The sequence below is a fragment of the Galeopterus variegatus genome, unplaced genomic scaffold, assembly GCF_000696425.1.
Source record: "Galeopterus variegatus unplaced genomic scaffold, G_variegatus-3.0.2 Scaffold1554, whole genome shotgun sequence".
In the NCBI taxonomy this organism is placed as follows: domain Eukaryota; kingdom Metazoa; phylum Chordata; class Mammalia; order Dermoptera; family Cynocephalidae; genus Galeopterus; species Galeopterus variegatus.
The window spans coordinates 364121-379990 of NW_007727665.1; the positions used below are offsets into that span (position 1 = coordinate 364121).

At 37.7% G+C, this 15870-nt stretch overlaps 3 pseudogenes; 2 read left to right on the forward strand and 1 right to left on the reverse strand.

The window, feature by feature from the left end:
• Nucleotides 1-6173: 6173 nt before the first annotated feature.
• LOC103594421 lies at nt 6174-7148 on the forward strand (annotated as a pseudogene).
• A 3382-nt stretch (nt 7149-10530) lies between these two features.
• LOC103594427 lies at nt 10531-11727 on the reverse strand (annotated as a pseudogene).
• A 1151-nt stretch (nt 11728-12878) lies between these two features.
• On the forward strand, nt 12879-13591 carry LOC103594428 (annotated as a pseudogene).
• Nucleotides 13592-15870: the final 2279 nt, after the last annotated feature.

Below are 15870 nucleotides of genomic sequence, written 5' to 3' on the forward strand. Positions count from 1 at the left end.
AACTGCATGACTGTTTTTGACCAGCCTATGAGAAATCTGGAATCCAAAAAATGATGACGACTATTATGAATACACAAGAGAGAACAAAACTCCCTGGTAGAACAAAAATGCAAATGTGATCAGTTGGTTAGAGTGTAGCCTTATGACACCAAGGTCACGTGTTCAGATCCCAGTTCCCAGTACCAGTCGCGACACACACACACCCAAAAAGTATACAATTCGGTGGTTTAAAAAAAAATTTCAAAAGGGAAAGAAACCATACCTTACCATCTCAAAAAACCAACAAATACCGAAGACAAACAATAAAAGGAAAAGAAAGGAACAAAAGAAATTTAAAACATCCAAACAAAAATCGATAAAATGCCAGGAGTAACACAACACCTTGAAACCATTTCAAGTAGTGTTTCAGATGACAATGGATTAAAATGAGAAATCAATGACAAGCAAAACTCTGGAAACTATATGTGGAAATAAAGCAACATGCTTCTGAATGACCTATAGGTCCAAGAAGAAATTAACCAGGAAATCAAAAAATATCTTGAAACTAATGAAAATAAAGACACATCATACAGAAACTTGTGGGATACTGCAAAAGCAGTACTAAGAGGGAAGTTTATTGCAATAAATGCTTATATCAGAAGAACAGAATGGCTGCAAATAAACAACCTAACACTACACCTCAAAGAACTAGAAAAAGAACAATCCAATCTCAAAACTAGCAGAGATAAGGAATAATTAACATTGGAGCAGAACTAAATGTAATAGAGACCCAAAAAATGATACAAAAGATCAATGAAACAAAAAGCTTTTTTTTTTTTCCTTTTTGTCTTTTTTCGTGTCCGGCAACGGATCGCAACCCTCAGTGTCGCGCCCGTACCGGACCAGGACCAGCAACGGGATCGCAACCCTCGGTGTTGCTCCTGCACCTCGCTCAGCCAGTGAGCGGGAACCGGTCTGTATGTGGGATCCGAACCCTCGGCGGGAGCGCCGCCGCACTCTCAAGCGGCGCACTGTAGCAGTGCGCCACCGGGCCAGCCCCAAAAAGCTTTTTTGAGAAGATAAACAAACAAACAAAAAAGAGAAGACCCAAATAACAAAAGTCAGAAATGAAAAAGGAGACATTGCAATCGATGCCACAGAAATATAAAGAATCATTAGAGACCGTTATAAACAACTATGTGCTAACAACTTTGAAAACCTGGAGGAAAAGGGTAAACTTTGGGACACATACAAACTACTAAGACTGTACCAAGAAGAAATAGAAAACCTGAACTGACCAGTAACAAGCAACAAGATTGAAGCAGTAATCAACAGGCTCCAAACAAAGAAAAGCCCAGAACTGAATGGCTTTACTGCTGATTTTACTAAATCTTTAAGGAGGAATTAATACCAATTTTCTTGATTGTTCCAAAAAATTGAAACATTCTCCCAAAGTCATTCTGTGAGGCCAGCATCACTCTGATACCAAAACCAGAAAAAGATACAAGAATTTTGCAGACCAATATCTCTGATGAATATAGATGGAAAAATCCTCGACAAAAGATTAGTGAACAGAATACACCAACACGTCAAAAAAACTATGCACCATAATCGAGTGGGAGTCACCCCAGGGATGCCAGGATGTGTCAATACACACAAGTGAATCAATGTGATACATCACATCAACAAAATCAAGGACAAAATCCATATGATTATCTCAATAGATGCAGAAAAAGCATTTGACAAAATTCAACATAGCTTCATGATAAAAAGGCTCTCAGCAAATTAGGTACAGAAGGAAAATATCTCAATACAATAAAAGCCATGTATGACAAACCCATCACCAATATCATCCTGAACAGGAATAAGACAAGGATGCCCACTGTTACCACTCCTATTTAACACAGTATTGGAAGTACTAGGCAGAGCAATCAGGCAAGAGAAAGGAATAAAGGGCATCCGGATCAGAAAGGATGAAGTCAAACTGTCCCTGTTTGAAGATGACATGATCCTACATATAGAAAAACCTAAAGACTCTACAAAAAAATTCTTAGCAATTTCAGTAAAGAAGCAGGATACAAAATCAACATAAAAAATCAATAGCAGGGCTGGCCCGTGGCTCACTCGGGAGAGTGTGGTGCTGATAACACCAAGGCCACGGGTTCGGATCCTATATAGGGATGGCCGGTTAGCTCACTTGGGAGAGCATGGTGCTGACAACTCCAAGTCAAGGTTTAAGATCCCCTTACCGGTCATCTTTAAAAAAAAAATCAATAGCATTTTTATACTTGAACAATGAACTAGCAGAAAAAGAAATCCAGAAAGGAAGTCAATTTACAATAGTCATCAAAAAATAAAATGCCTAGGAATAAACTAAAGAGTTTACTACAAAGAGAACTACAAATCAGTGGTGAATGAAATCAGAGAGGACACCAAAAGATGGAAAGACATTCCATATTTATGGATTGGAAGAATTAAGATTGTGAAAATGTCCATACTACTCAAAGTGATCTACAGATTCAATGCAATCCCCATGAAAATACCAATAACATTTTTCACAAAAATAGAAAAAAAAAAACAAACCCTAACATTCATATGGGACAATAAAAGACCTTGAACAGCCAAAGCAATCCTCAGCAAAAAAATAAAGCTGGAGGCATTACACTACCTGACTTCAAATTATACTACAAAGCTGTAGTAAAAAAAACCCAACATGATACTTGCATAAAAACAGACACTTGCATCATGGAACAGAGTACAGAGCCTAGAAATCAACCCACATACTTACAGCCAACTGATCTTTAACAAAGGCACCAAGGACATACATTGGGGAAAAGGCTGCCTCTTCGATAAATGGTTCTGGGAAAACTGGACATCTATATGTAGAAGAATAAAACTAGACCTGTAGCACTTGTCTTATACCAAAATCAACTCAAAATCGATTAAATACTTAAATATAAGACCTGAAACTATAAAAATCAGAGAAGAAAACATAGGAAAAACACCTGAGGAAGTAGGACTGGGCAAAGACTTTATGAATAAGACCCCAAAAGCACAGGCAACAAAAGAAAAAATAAAGAAATGGGATTATACAAAACTAAAAAGCTTTTGCACAGCAAAAGAAGCAATTAACAGAGTGAAAAGACAACCTACAGAATGGGAGAAAATATTTGCAAACTATGCATCTGACAAGGAATTAATATCCAGAATATACAAAGAACTCAAACAACTTAACAGTAAAACAACAAACGAAAAAAACCCAAGGAACCCAATTTTAAAAAATGGGCATAGGAGCTGAACGCGCATTTCTCAAAAAGGGATATAAAATGTGCAACAGACACATGAAAAAATACTCAGCATTGCTAAGCATCAGTAAAATGCAGATCAAAACCACCTTGAGATATCATCTCACTCCAGTTAGACTGGCTATTATCAAAAAGACAGAGAATTAGAAAATCTGACAAGTGTAAGGAGAAAGGGGACCCTGCCTACATTGTTGGTGGGACTGTAAATTAGTGCTGCCATTATGGAAAACAGTATGGAAGTTCTTCAAACAACTACAGATAGAACTGCCAACAATCCAGCAATCCCACTGCTGGGTATATACCCAAAGGAATGGAAATCATCATGTCAAAGGGATACCTGCACCCACACGTTTATTGCAGCTCTATTTATAATAGCCAAGCGATGGAACCAACCTAAATGTCCATCAACTGATGACTGGATAAGGAAAATGTGGTATATATACACAATGGAATACTACCCTGCCATAAAAACAAATGAGATTCTGCCATTAATAGCATCGTGGATGAGCTTGGAGAAAATTACGTTAACTGAAATAAGCCAGACACAAAAAGAGAAATACCATATGTCCTCACTCATATGTGGGAGCTAAAAAAATAGACAAAGAAGAAAGAAAAGAAAAGAAAAGAAAAGAAAAGAAAAGAAAAGAAAAGAAAAGAAAAGAAAAGAAAGAAAGAAAGAGCAATCACAATAATTTGAACTTTCAAAAGGAGAGAACAGATTGAGGCTACTAAAGGTGGGAAAGGAAGAGGGGGGTTAGCAAGGAATTTCTACAGGGCCACACAAAAAGATTACATTGTGTAATGCTGAATATACTAATTATGTTAGAAAAAATAAAGAAAATAAATTTTTTTAAAAAAGAAGCAATGGACAGTAAAATTAAATACAAAAATTCATGTAATGATGCTAAACTGGTCTTTAGCGTGAATCTCATAGCCTTTTAGGCATATATAAGAAAAGAAAAATATGAATTCAATCACCTAACCCAAGAAGTTAGAAAAATAAAAAGAAATTAGACACACACACACACACAAATAAAGGAATAAAAACTTTTTTTGACAAACAAAAACTGAGGGAATTTCTTGCTTGTAAGAAACGTCAAAAGAAGTTCTTCAGAGAAAAGGAAAATGCCACAGATTAGAAACTCAGATCTACATAACAAAAGAAAGAGCATCAGGGAAGGAATAAATAAAGGTAGAATAAAATCTTTTATTTTTCTCATTCTTAATGGATTTAAAAGATAGCTCTTCAAAGTAATAACAGCAACAATATATCGAGTGGCTTTGTGGATAAATTAAATAAATGACAGCAATGTTATAAGGGACAGGAGGGAGGAACTGAAAATAGTCTGTTATAAGTACCCACAGTACTCATAGAAACAGTACAGAGTTATTTAAAACTGGACTTCTATCGTTCCTAATTGTATATTGCAAATGCTAGGACAACCTCTAAAAATGTTAAGAGAAGTACAATTGACATGCTAAAAGAAGAGAGAAGCAGTCAGATAAAATGTTCAATTAAAACTAGAGAAGGCAGAAAGACGGAAAAGTTTAAAAAAGGAAAAGAACAGTGTGACTAATAGAAAACAGTCACAAACATAGTAGACATGAACTCAGCGATATCAGCAATTACTTTAAATGTAAATGGTTTAAATATACAAATTAAAAGAAAGACACTGTCAGCGTGGATTAAAAAACAACACCCAACTATATGTTGTGGTATAGCTGGAGTACCTATATTAATTTCAGACAAAGCAGACTTCAGAACAAAGAAGTCTGGGATAAGGAAAGGCATTACATGTTGATAAAGGGGTCAGCCCTCCAAGAAGATGTGGCAATCCTTAACGTCTACACATCTAGCAGCAGAGCATCAAAAAACGGGAGGCAAAAAAAGATAACTGCAAGGAAAAACAGATAAATCCACTGTGATAGTTGGAGACTTCAACATGCATATCAGTAACTGACAGATCCAGTAGGCAGAAAATCAGTAAGAATTGAACCGAACAGCATCATTAATCAGTTAGATCTAATTGAAAGTCATAGAACATTTTATCCAACAAAAGCATTATCCACATCCTTTTAAGATTATCTGGAACATTCAACAAGACAGAGCACATTCTAGGTTATAAAACACACCTTAATGTATTTAAAACAATAATAATCATTCAAGAAATGCTTAGACTGGAATGGATTTAAACTAGAATTCAATAACAGAAAGATGGCTGGAAAATCCCCAAATATTTGGAGATTAAACAACACACTCATAAATAACACATGGGTCAAAGAAGTCTCAAGAGAAATAGAAAATATTTTAGGCTACATGAAAATGAAAATATAACATCAAAACTTGTGTGATGCGGGAAAAATCGTGCTTAGAGGAAAATTACAGCATTGAATGTATTTAATAGAAAAGGACAAAGAACTAAAATCCATTCTATAAGCACCCATCTTAGGAAACTAGAGAAAGAGGAGCAATATAAGCTTAAAGGAATGAGAAGAAAATAAATAAAAATTAGAGCAGAAACCAATGCAATTGAAACCCAAAGCTGATTCTTAGATTCTTTTTTTTTTTTTTTCCTTTTTTGTCTTTTTTCGTGACCAGCAACGGATCACAACCCTCAGTGTCACGCCCGTACCGGACCGGGACTGGCAACGGGATCGCAACCCTCGGTGTTGCGCCAGCACCTCGCTCAGCCAGTGAGCGGGAACCGGTCTGTATGTGGGATCCGAACCCTCGGCAGGAGCGTCGCCACACTCCCAAGCAGCGCACTGTAGCAGTGCGCCACCGGGCCGGCCTTAGATTCTTTTTTTAATTCTAATAAAATTAAAGCCTCTCCCTGTGGTGTTCAGAATCATTCCTAGAAAACTGAAACATCAGACTCTCTCCCCAAGATGTGCTTCAGGGCTGCGAATCACCACATACCTCTAAGTGAAGGAAATAGCACTCCCATCATCGGGCTTGGTACCTGCTCAGAACCTACCTTGACCCCTAACAGAATCTGTGCCGCATCAGTGAAGATCGTCATCGACAGTGGGTGCCGACACATAGATGGGGCCTGCACCTACAAAACGAGCACAAAGTGGGAGGTGCCATTGGAGAGAAGAGAGCAGAAGTAAAGGCGAGGAGGGAGGATATTTTCTACAGTGGAAAGCTGTGGGCTACAAATCTTGACCCAAAGATGGTCCACCCAACCCTGAAAAGGACACTCAAGATCCTCAAAGTAGATTCTATGGATCTTTACGTCATTAAATACCCATGGCCCTTAAGCTTTGAGATGAAATATATCCTGTAGATGAGAATGACAAATGGTTATATCACAAATCAGATCTGTGTGCCACTTGGGAGGCTTTGGAAGCTTGCAAAGATGCTGGCTTGGTGAAATCTTTCAGCGTGTTTCATTTTAATCGCAGGCAGCTGGAGTTCATCCTGAAAAACCAGGACTCAAACACAAGCCAGTTAGCAACCAGGTTGAGTGACACACATATTTCACCCAGCAAAAACTCTTGAAATTTTGCCAACAACATGACATTGTCATTATTGCATATAACCCTTTGGGGACTACTAGGGATCTGAACTGGGTCAATACCTCTTCTCCATCTTTGCTAAAGAATGCATTTCTGAACTCAGCTGGAAAAAGTACAATAAGACCGCAGCTCAAATTGTTTTGCATTTCAACATCCAGCAAAGGGTGGTTGTCATTCTTAAAAGCTTTAATCCTGAAAGGATTGAAGAAAATTTTCAGATCTTTAACTTTTCTCTCATTGAAAAATATGAAGGAGATTGAAGCCTTGAATAGAAATGTCCACTTTGTGGAAATGCTCGTGTGGTGCGATCATCCTGAATACCCATTTCATGATGAATACTGACTTCAGAGAGTTCCTGAACAGATTTTTCCCTCCCGTGTGTGCCAGGACCTTGGGTTGGGTGGTTCCCACATATATGAAAATGAAAGAGGTTTTACTATCCTCAGATGAAGCAGTGATGGAAACATGCTTCACTTTTGTGTACTGTACGTGATTTTGACTTGCTATGTTGAAAAAAAATTTTTTAATCTGTTGAAACACTTCTTTGGAAATTATCGGTTTATATTTTATTAGATAGATGTCCTCTAGGTTCCAGGCAGAAAAACATCAGACTTTATAAAACATTTCAAAAGCAACATATGAACACTCAAGTAATTCATAGTAACTCAAGAATCTGGGTGCTACCATTGGTAGTCTGAGTTCATTTGCAGTTTACAGAACAAGAAAAAGGGTGGAGAGCCAGCCTGTGCCAGTGTGCTGGCAGTGGCCTTGATGGTTTAGACCATTGGTTGTAATACACGCACAGCCAGGATAAGATCCACACATGCATTACTAAGAAGGAAATGATTTTCTGCACCTTGGGTAGAGAGAGAGGGCTGAGTGTAGAAACGTCTTAAAATAGAGCTAATTAAATACCACTGTCGTCAGCAGAGCTGTAATGATTTTATTGTTGTTGCTTGTTTCCATCCAATGTGTGTTTGTTCTGCTTTTCCTCAGCCTGAAGGATGATTAATTACCAGTTCTCTGTTGCATCTTCTCAAGGGCCTGAGTTTCAACATAGCTGGTGATCCACCTGCCCTGTCTTATCACTCTTTCCCGGGTTCATCATACAGCACCATTCTGTGAAGTGCCTTGAAAAGAACCAATATACACAAATAAACCCTGAATTGTAAAATAGTCCAAAGATGCTGTATTTTAAAAAGCCACTTAAAAGGGAGGCTTTAGGAAACACTGAAAGAAGAGGCTTTATAAAATTATTATACTTAAGAATTTAAGAAAAAAACCCCCAAGAATGTAAGAGTATTATTGGGATAGCTATATACCTTTTGAGAAAGTAGCAAGTTCAAAAGAATGCTGGTAATTTTACTTTACGTAGATTTTTTAAAATTGCATACGAAGATTATTAGAATTTAGCAATAGAGGTGCGCCTGTTTTCAATTCAACTAGAGAAATAGATTTTATTCATTCACACTAGGTCACTCTCACAGTGTGAGAGAGTTCTTCAAAAATTGTGTTTTTCCAAGACCAATTGTTTGTAGATAATTTTCAATGACCTGAAGACATACATTTTTGAGAAATTATCACCTTAAAAAATTTGATTTGTATTCATTATTTCCACTGATTCCAATGTTAATTCTTACATTGCTGTCCTCTGGAAAATATTTTGTTCACAAGAAATAATAAAGTATGATGATTTGTTCTACCAAAAAAAAAAAAAAAAGAAAGAAAGAAAGATAAAATTGATAAATCTCTAGCCAGACCAAAAATAAATAAATAAATAAATAAAAAGAGAAGACATAATTTAATAATATCAGAAATGAAAAGAGGGACATTAAAAGGCTAATGAAGGAATATTATGGCCAACTTTATTCCCCCAAATCTGAAGACTCAGATTAAGTAAATAAATTCCCTGAAAGACACAAATCACCAAAACTCACACAAAGAGAAATACTTGTAGATGATCTGAATAGGCCTATATCTATTAAAGTAATTGAATCAATAATTAATAACCTTCCAAAAAAGAAAGCACTAGGGCTATATAGGCTCACTTGTGAATTTTACCAATTTTTTTTTGGAGTTGAATAAATGTTTATTAAATGATTGAATATGTATATTTTAGCAATATTTGAAAAAGTAATTATACTTACAGTAGTGAAATGAGGCTAAAGATGCTTAGAAAAATGTTTCATTTTCATTGGTTGACAACTAATTGTTCACTTGAATAGTAATTCTCACATTGCGCCCTAAAATAAAATAGATACTCTGCTGGCGAGGAGAAAACAGACTAATTTAATTTTTTGTCTGTTAGATGCCCTTGCAAATGAAGGACAAACCAGGCCAGTTTTAAATATAAGAAACAGAGACTTTGTCAGTGCCTGTTATACCAACACACTTTTTTATATTCAGAACTACCCCAAGAGGTAGGTGTTATCTCCTTTTAAAAGACAGAGAAACTAGACTTTCAAGATTATCTAAAATGACCAAACTACGCAGTAAGAGTTACAGCCAGCATTAGAATACAGATCTTACATGAAAGCCCATGGTTTAAAATTTTTAAAAAATTCTTCCATTATAAATGTAATACCTGCTTATTACACAATATCTGGGAAAGTTGTAGAAAGGAAGAAAATGAACTCATGATACTAATTCCCAGTGGTAGCAAGTCCTTTTGCTGTGTATATTTTTAGAAGTGTGAACACAAGATATCAAATGTATATCAAATGGATGTATCAGTATTTTAAAAATTAACATCTTCTGATTTTAAAGGGAAACCATACAAATTACAGAAAACTTGGAAAACACTAGAATGTGTAAAGGAATTAAAATCACCTAGAATCCCAGGCTCCAAAAGTAACCATAATTTATATTTTCATATATTCCTTTAGTTTTTTTACATCAATTTTCTTTTTATATAGTTAAGCTTATACTGTTCAAGATTTATAAGTATAGTTAACAAAGGTTTAAATTAATGTTGACAAATAGGGACTTGGTGACATAGTATTTGCCACTCAAATTATTCAACAGGTTTTGGGCCGGCCTGGTGGCGCACTGCTATAGTGCGCCGATTGGGAAGCGCGGTGGCGCTCCCGCCGAGGGTTCAGATCCCACATACAGACCGGTTCCCGCTCACTGGCTGAGCGAGGGGCGGGAGCAACACCGAGGGTTGCGATCCCGTTGCCGGTCCCAGTCCGGTACGGGGGCAACACTGAGGGTTGTGATCCGTTGCCGGTCACGAAAAAAGACAAAAAGGAAAAAAAAAATTATTCAACAGGTTTTAATGAGGCAGAAGATAATCACTCGCATTTCCTGTCCACTCATAAGGCCATCGGAATATCTGTAAGACTTAAAGCCTGTGCTAAGTTTCTACTAAGGTGAACCCTGATATGGATTACCATGTTTGTTTGTTTGTTGACATCCAAGCAAGTCTAATACTCTACACATAAAACTAAGAATACTCCACACATAAAACTTTCACTACTACATTAAAGCACCTCAAGGAGAGGAGAGATAATAGCTGTAGTCTGATGAAAAGTTTTTAGTATCTCACAATGAAAAATATATAATGCCCCTTAGACATTTTGCATACTTAAATTTACATAAAAGAGATTTAGCAAGAAAATAAGGCATGACTGATAATATTCAAGGATATTCTAAATGGTGTAATAGACTTGATCTTATATTACTAAGTTCCAAAGAATTTATTATCAAAATTAACAATGAAACTTCAGTTGTACATAAAGTAATAAACCTTTACAATACCTGTTAAGGGACAGTGGCAATGGAAGTTTGCACGTATTACTGAAGGCAAAGTAAGAAGAGCAAGAGAACTCCAGGTGGAATGTCCATTGCATTCATACGGCCTCCTCGTGATTAAAACACCCAGGACACACTGAATGAAATCATCACATGGAAAACTCATAATGCCTTGCTGAGCAGGAACCCATCTTCAAAAACTGGGAGAGCCCTCAGTTTGATGCAGCAATGTAGTCATTAAAAGTGATCTCTTCATTGGGACTATATCATTTTGCAATTGAATTCATGGCCTGGGTACTCAACCTAAATCCCGCTGTTGTCAGGGCCTTCTGCAGTTCTTGAGAATTCACTTTTCTACTCCTATCTCTGTCAAAACTGGTGAAGTATTGTCTCCGGTCATTTAGTACAGCCCAGAATTCTTTAAATTTATTGAAACCCATTATGCCAGATATACCTCTATCCAGCATTGAAACCACAGCCAACAAGTCTCCAGGTTAAAAGGTTTATATCCTCTGGCAATACCTGACTGTGTCAGACATCTCTGCAATTCATCAGCATCTATTTGCCCATCCTGTCCAGCCTCAGCAGCAAAGTAACCACACAGCAGATCCTGAGTCTGTCCTCTAGGAGCCCTTCATACCTATCTGGGTAATACCCCCCACTGGCACCAGGATCTCTATCAAGGGTTTAAAGAAGAAATTATACTAATTTTCTATGATCAGAAATACATACAATGTATTACAGAAATAGAGTAAATATTTTCTAACTCATTCTATGAGGTTATCATTGCCCTAATATTAACCAAAACCAGATAAAGATATTGCAAGAAGAAAAATTACCAACCAATATATCTCATGAACATAGATGCAAAAATCCTCAAAAAATTAGCAAATCAAATTCAAGAATGTATAAAAATAACTATAAATCATAACCAAATGGGATTTATTCTAGGTGTGCAAGGCTGGTTCAATATTTGAAAATCAATTAATGTAGCCCATCACAACAATGGGCTAAAGAAGAAAAATCATATAATCATATAGATAGATGCAGAAAAAGCATTTGAAAAAATCCAATACTTATTCATGACAAATACTCTCAGCAGAGTAGAAATAGAGGGGAACTTCCTCAACTTCACAAAGAACATCTACAAAAAACCTACAGTTAACATGCTTAGTTGTGAAAAACTAGTTGCTTTCCCTCTAACAAGGGGAAACAAATTGGGACTAAGATGTCAAAAATCAAGAAAAGTAAGAATGTCCTCTCTCACCATTCCTATTCAACACTGTACTGAAAGTCCTAGCTAATGTGATAAAATAAGAAAGGAAATAAAGAATATATGTATTGGGAAAGAATAACTAAAACTGTCTTGGTTCACAGATGACGTGATTATCTATGCAGAAAATCCCACAGAATCAACAATAACAACAAAGGAAATAAAGAATATATGTATTGGGAAAGAATAACTAAAACTGTCTTGGTTCACAGATGACATGATTATCTATGCAGAAAATCCCACAGAATCAACAATAACAACAGAACTCCTGGAACTTATAAGCAATTACAGCAAGCTGCAGAATACAAGAATAATATACAAAAATCAATTGTTTTCCTGTATACTGGCAATGAAAAATTGAAAATTGAGATTAAAAACACAACATCATTTTACATTAGTGTCAAAGGAGTGGGGAGGAGAGAGAGAGAGAGAGAAAGAAATACTTAAGTACAAATCTATCAAAACAGGCACAGGGTGTACATGAGGAAAACTACAAAACTCTGATAGAAGAAATTAAAAAAGATCTAAATAAATGAGGAGATATTCCATGTTAATGAATAGGAAAAATCAATATTGTTGGGATGCCAATTCTTACCAAAGTGATCTAACAATTCAATACAATCCCAACCAACTTCCCAGCAAGTTATTTTGTAGATACTGACAAACTGATTTCAAAGTTTATATTGAAAGACAAGAGGCCAATATTAAAGAAGAGTTAGAGCACAGCCTTGTAACACCAAGGTCAAGGATTTGGTTCCCTATACCAGCCACCCACCAAAAAGAGAGAGAGAGAGAGAGAGAGAGAGGAAGAGAGGGAGGGAAGGAGGGAGGGAGGGAGGGAGGGAGGAAGGAGGAAGGAAGGAGGAAAGAAAGAAGCAGAGCCAAGTCAGAAGACTGGCACTATATCACTTTAGACACTTACAATGAATTTACAGTAATCAGGACAAGGTGGTTTTGGTGAGGAAAAAAAAACCACAAATAAATTCATGTAACAAAATAGAGTCCAGAAATAAACCCATATAAATATAGGTGACTGATTTTTGAAAATGGAGCAAAAGCAATTCAACAGAGAAAGAATAGTCTTTCCAAAAAATGGTGGTAAAACAATTGGAGTTGTGTACACCATGGTCTCTGACTCTGCCCACAAGTTGTTCATCGGGGGCTTACCCATCTACCTGAATGATGACCAGGTAAAAGAGCTGTTGACTTTGTTTGGCCAAGGACAGTGCCATGGGGCTCTCCAAGGGCTATGCCTTCTGTGAGTATGTGGTCATCAGTGCCACTTCTCATGCTATCATGGGGCTGAACAGAATGCAGCTGGGGGATAAGAAGCTGCTCGTCCAGTGGTTGAGTTTGGGAGCCGAGAATGCCAGGCTGAGTGCCATCAACCAGACACACATCACCCTGCAGGTACCAGGCCTGATGAGCGCCCAGGTACAGATGGGCGGCCCAGCTGAGGTTCCGTACCTCATCAATGTGGTGCTGCCTGAGGAGCTGCTGGACGACTGGGAGTGTGAGGAGACTGTGGAGGATGTGTGTGACAAGTGCAGCAAGTGCAGGCTCCTCAAGTACAGCGAGAACCCCTGGCCTGTGGATGGCATCGAGGTGCCCGGTTGTGGAAGGATCTTGGTGGAGGTCAACTCTGTGTTTGACTGCCAGAAAGCCATGCAGGGCCTGACAGGCTGCAAGTTCGGCAACAGAGTGTTTGTCATGAAATACTGTGACCCCAACTCTTAACTACCACCAGGACTACTGGTAGGGGCGGCCAGAGGAGGGTGGGGCAGGGATGGCTGGTGGCTTCCCCCACCTCTCTCCTCCCCCCTTTCCCACTCTGAAGACCAAGGGCAGAGGAGTGACAGCTGAATGACAGCTGGCAGCAACTGGAATGGCAGCAATTAAGGGTGGGAGGTTAGGGAAGGGAGTGGACTGGGGAAGTGCACACACAGGCACACACAGACACGTGCACCCACACAGACACAGAGGGAAGAGGTGGGGATGGGGATGGGTGCACAGCAGGGTGGGGTAGGACCCCCATAGCTTCTCCCCAAATAGCCTCTCCTTCCTTACACCCCTTTTCTTTCCCCCATCCCCACGGTAGGAACATAGTGTGTTTATATTTTATGGCCAAACTATTTGGAATTTTGTTGTCGGGTCCTCAGTGCCCTGCCCTCTTTCCCTTTCCAGGACCACAGCTCCCTCCTCTGGTCCTCTCTTGTCCCCTCCCTGGTTTCTTATGTAGCTGATTCTCTCTAGTCTTCCCCGACCTGCTCCCAGCCCCATAGCCCTCGTCCTTCTCCTACTATCTGTGGCTGTTTCATATGTGCTAAGACGAATTTGCTCATTAAACATTTTATTGTATTTAAACAAACAAACAAAAAACAACAAAAAAGAGAATGATGTGTTGAGATGTGCTATCAGATTAAAGATGTTTCCTTATTATAGTTTGTTAAATTTTTTTTTTCAAATGATAGACACTGCATTTTATCAACTACATTTTTTCGTCTATTGAGATGATCATACATTTTGCTTTTCTGCTCTGTCAGTTTGGTGAATTGTAATGATAGATTTTCTATGAGAGTACTTCAAAAAATCCACAGAAAAATGGGACTGAAAGATAATATGAATCTTTCCATAACTTTTTGAAGTAGCCTCGTATTGTTAAGCCAAGCAAATATTATGGCAATACACCAACTTGGTCGTGAAGTACCCTTTATATATATATTGCCAAATCGTTTGCTAACATTTTGTTTAGGACTTTTGCTTCTTTCTTCTGTGAGATTGATCTGTAATTTTCTTTTCTTATAATATCCTTTCCAGATCATGCTAACCTCATAAAATGCATTGATGTGAGTTTCTTATTTTTCTATTCTTTGGGAGAATTTGAGACAGGCATTTTGTAGAATTTGCCTGTGAAGCCATTCATACTTTTTTTTGAGGAAATTACAGATTCTTTATTTTCTATTACTTATAGGACTATTAATTATTTTTATTTCTTCCTGTGTAAGTTGTGGTTAGTTGTATTTTATTAAGGAATTTGTTCATTTCATGTAAATTTCCAAATATATTGGTATATCATTTGTTTGATATCTCCTTGTTATCTTTTTAGTGGCTTTATTATCTATAATGATGTGCCCTTTTACATTACTGATTTGGATTATTTGCACCTTTTCTATCTTTTTCTTGCTTAGTTGTGCCAGGGGGTTATCACTTTTATCAGTCTTTACAAAGGAACAACTTTGGCCTTGTTGACTATCTTTATTTATGTTTTCTTTCTATTTTGTTGTTTTTAGCTCTTCTCTTTATTATTTTCTTCTACTTTGAGTTTGACTACTCTTCTAAAACTTCTTGAGCTGGATACAAAATCATTTTTAGGGCCGGCCCGGTGGCGCACTGCTACAGTGCGCCGCTTGGGAGCGCGGTGGCGCTCCCGCCGAGGGTTCGGATCCCACATACAGACCGGCTGCCCACTGGCTGAGCGAGGTACGGGCACAACACCGAGGGTTGCGATCCCGTTGCCAGTCCTGGTCCGGTACGGGCGCGACACTGAGGGTTGCAATCCGTTGCCGGACACGAAAAAAGACAAAAAGGAAAAAAAAAATCATTTTTAGCCTTTCTTTTATCTAATACATGTTATTAATATCTCTCTAAACCCTGTTTAACTCCATCACACAGATTTTTATACGTAGCATTTTTCTAATACTTCACTTGAAAATATTTTACTTCCATTATGATTTCTTTTCTGATCCGAAAGTCTTTTAGAAGCATATTTTAAAATTTCCAAACATGTATATTTTCTAATTATCTTTTTTGTTGTGATTTCTGGCTTAATTGCATTGTGGTCAGAGGATATTTTCTATATGACTTCAGTCCTTTTAAATATGTTGAGGCTTGCTTTATGGGTCAGTATATAGTTAATTTTTATACATGTTTTTTTTTTTTTGTCTTTTTCCATGTCCGGCAATGGATCGCAACCCTCGGTGTTGCCCCCGTACCGGACCAGGACTGGCAACGGGATCGCAACCCTCGGTGTTGTGCCCA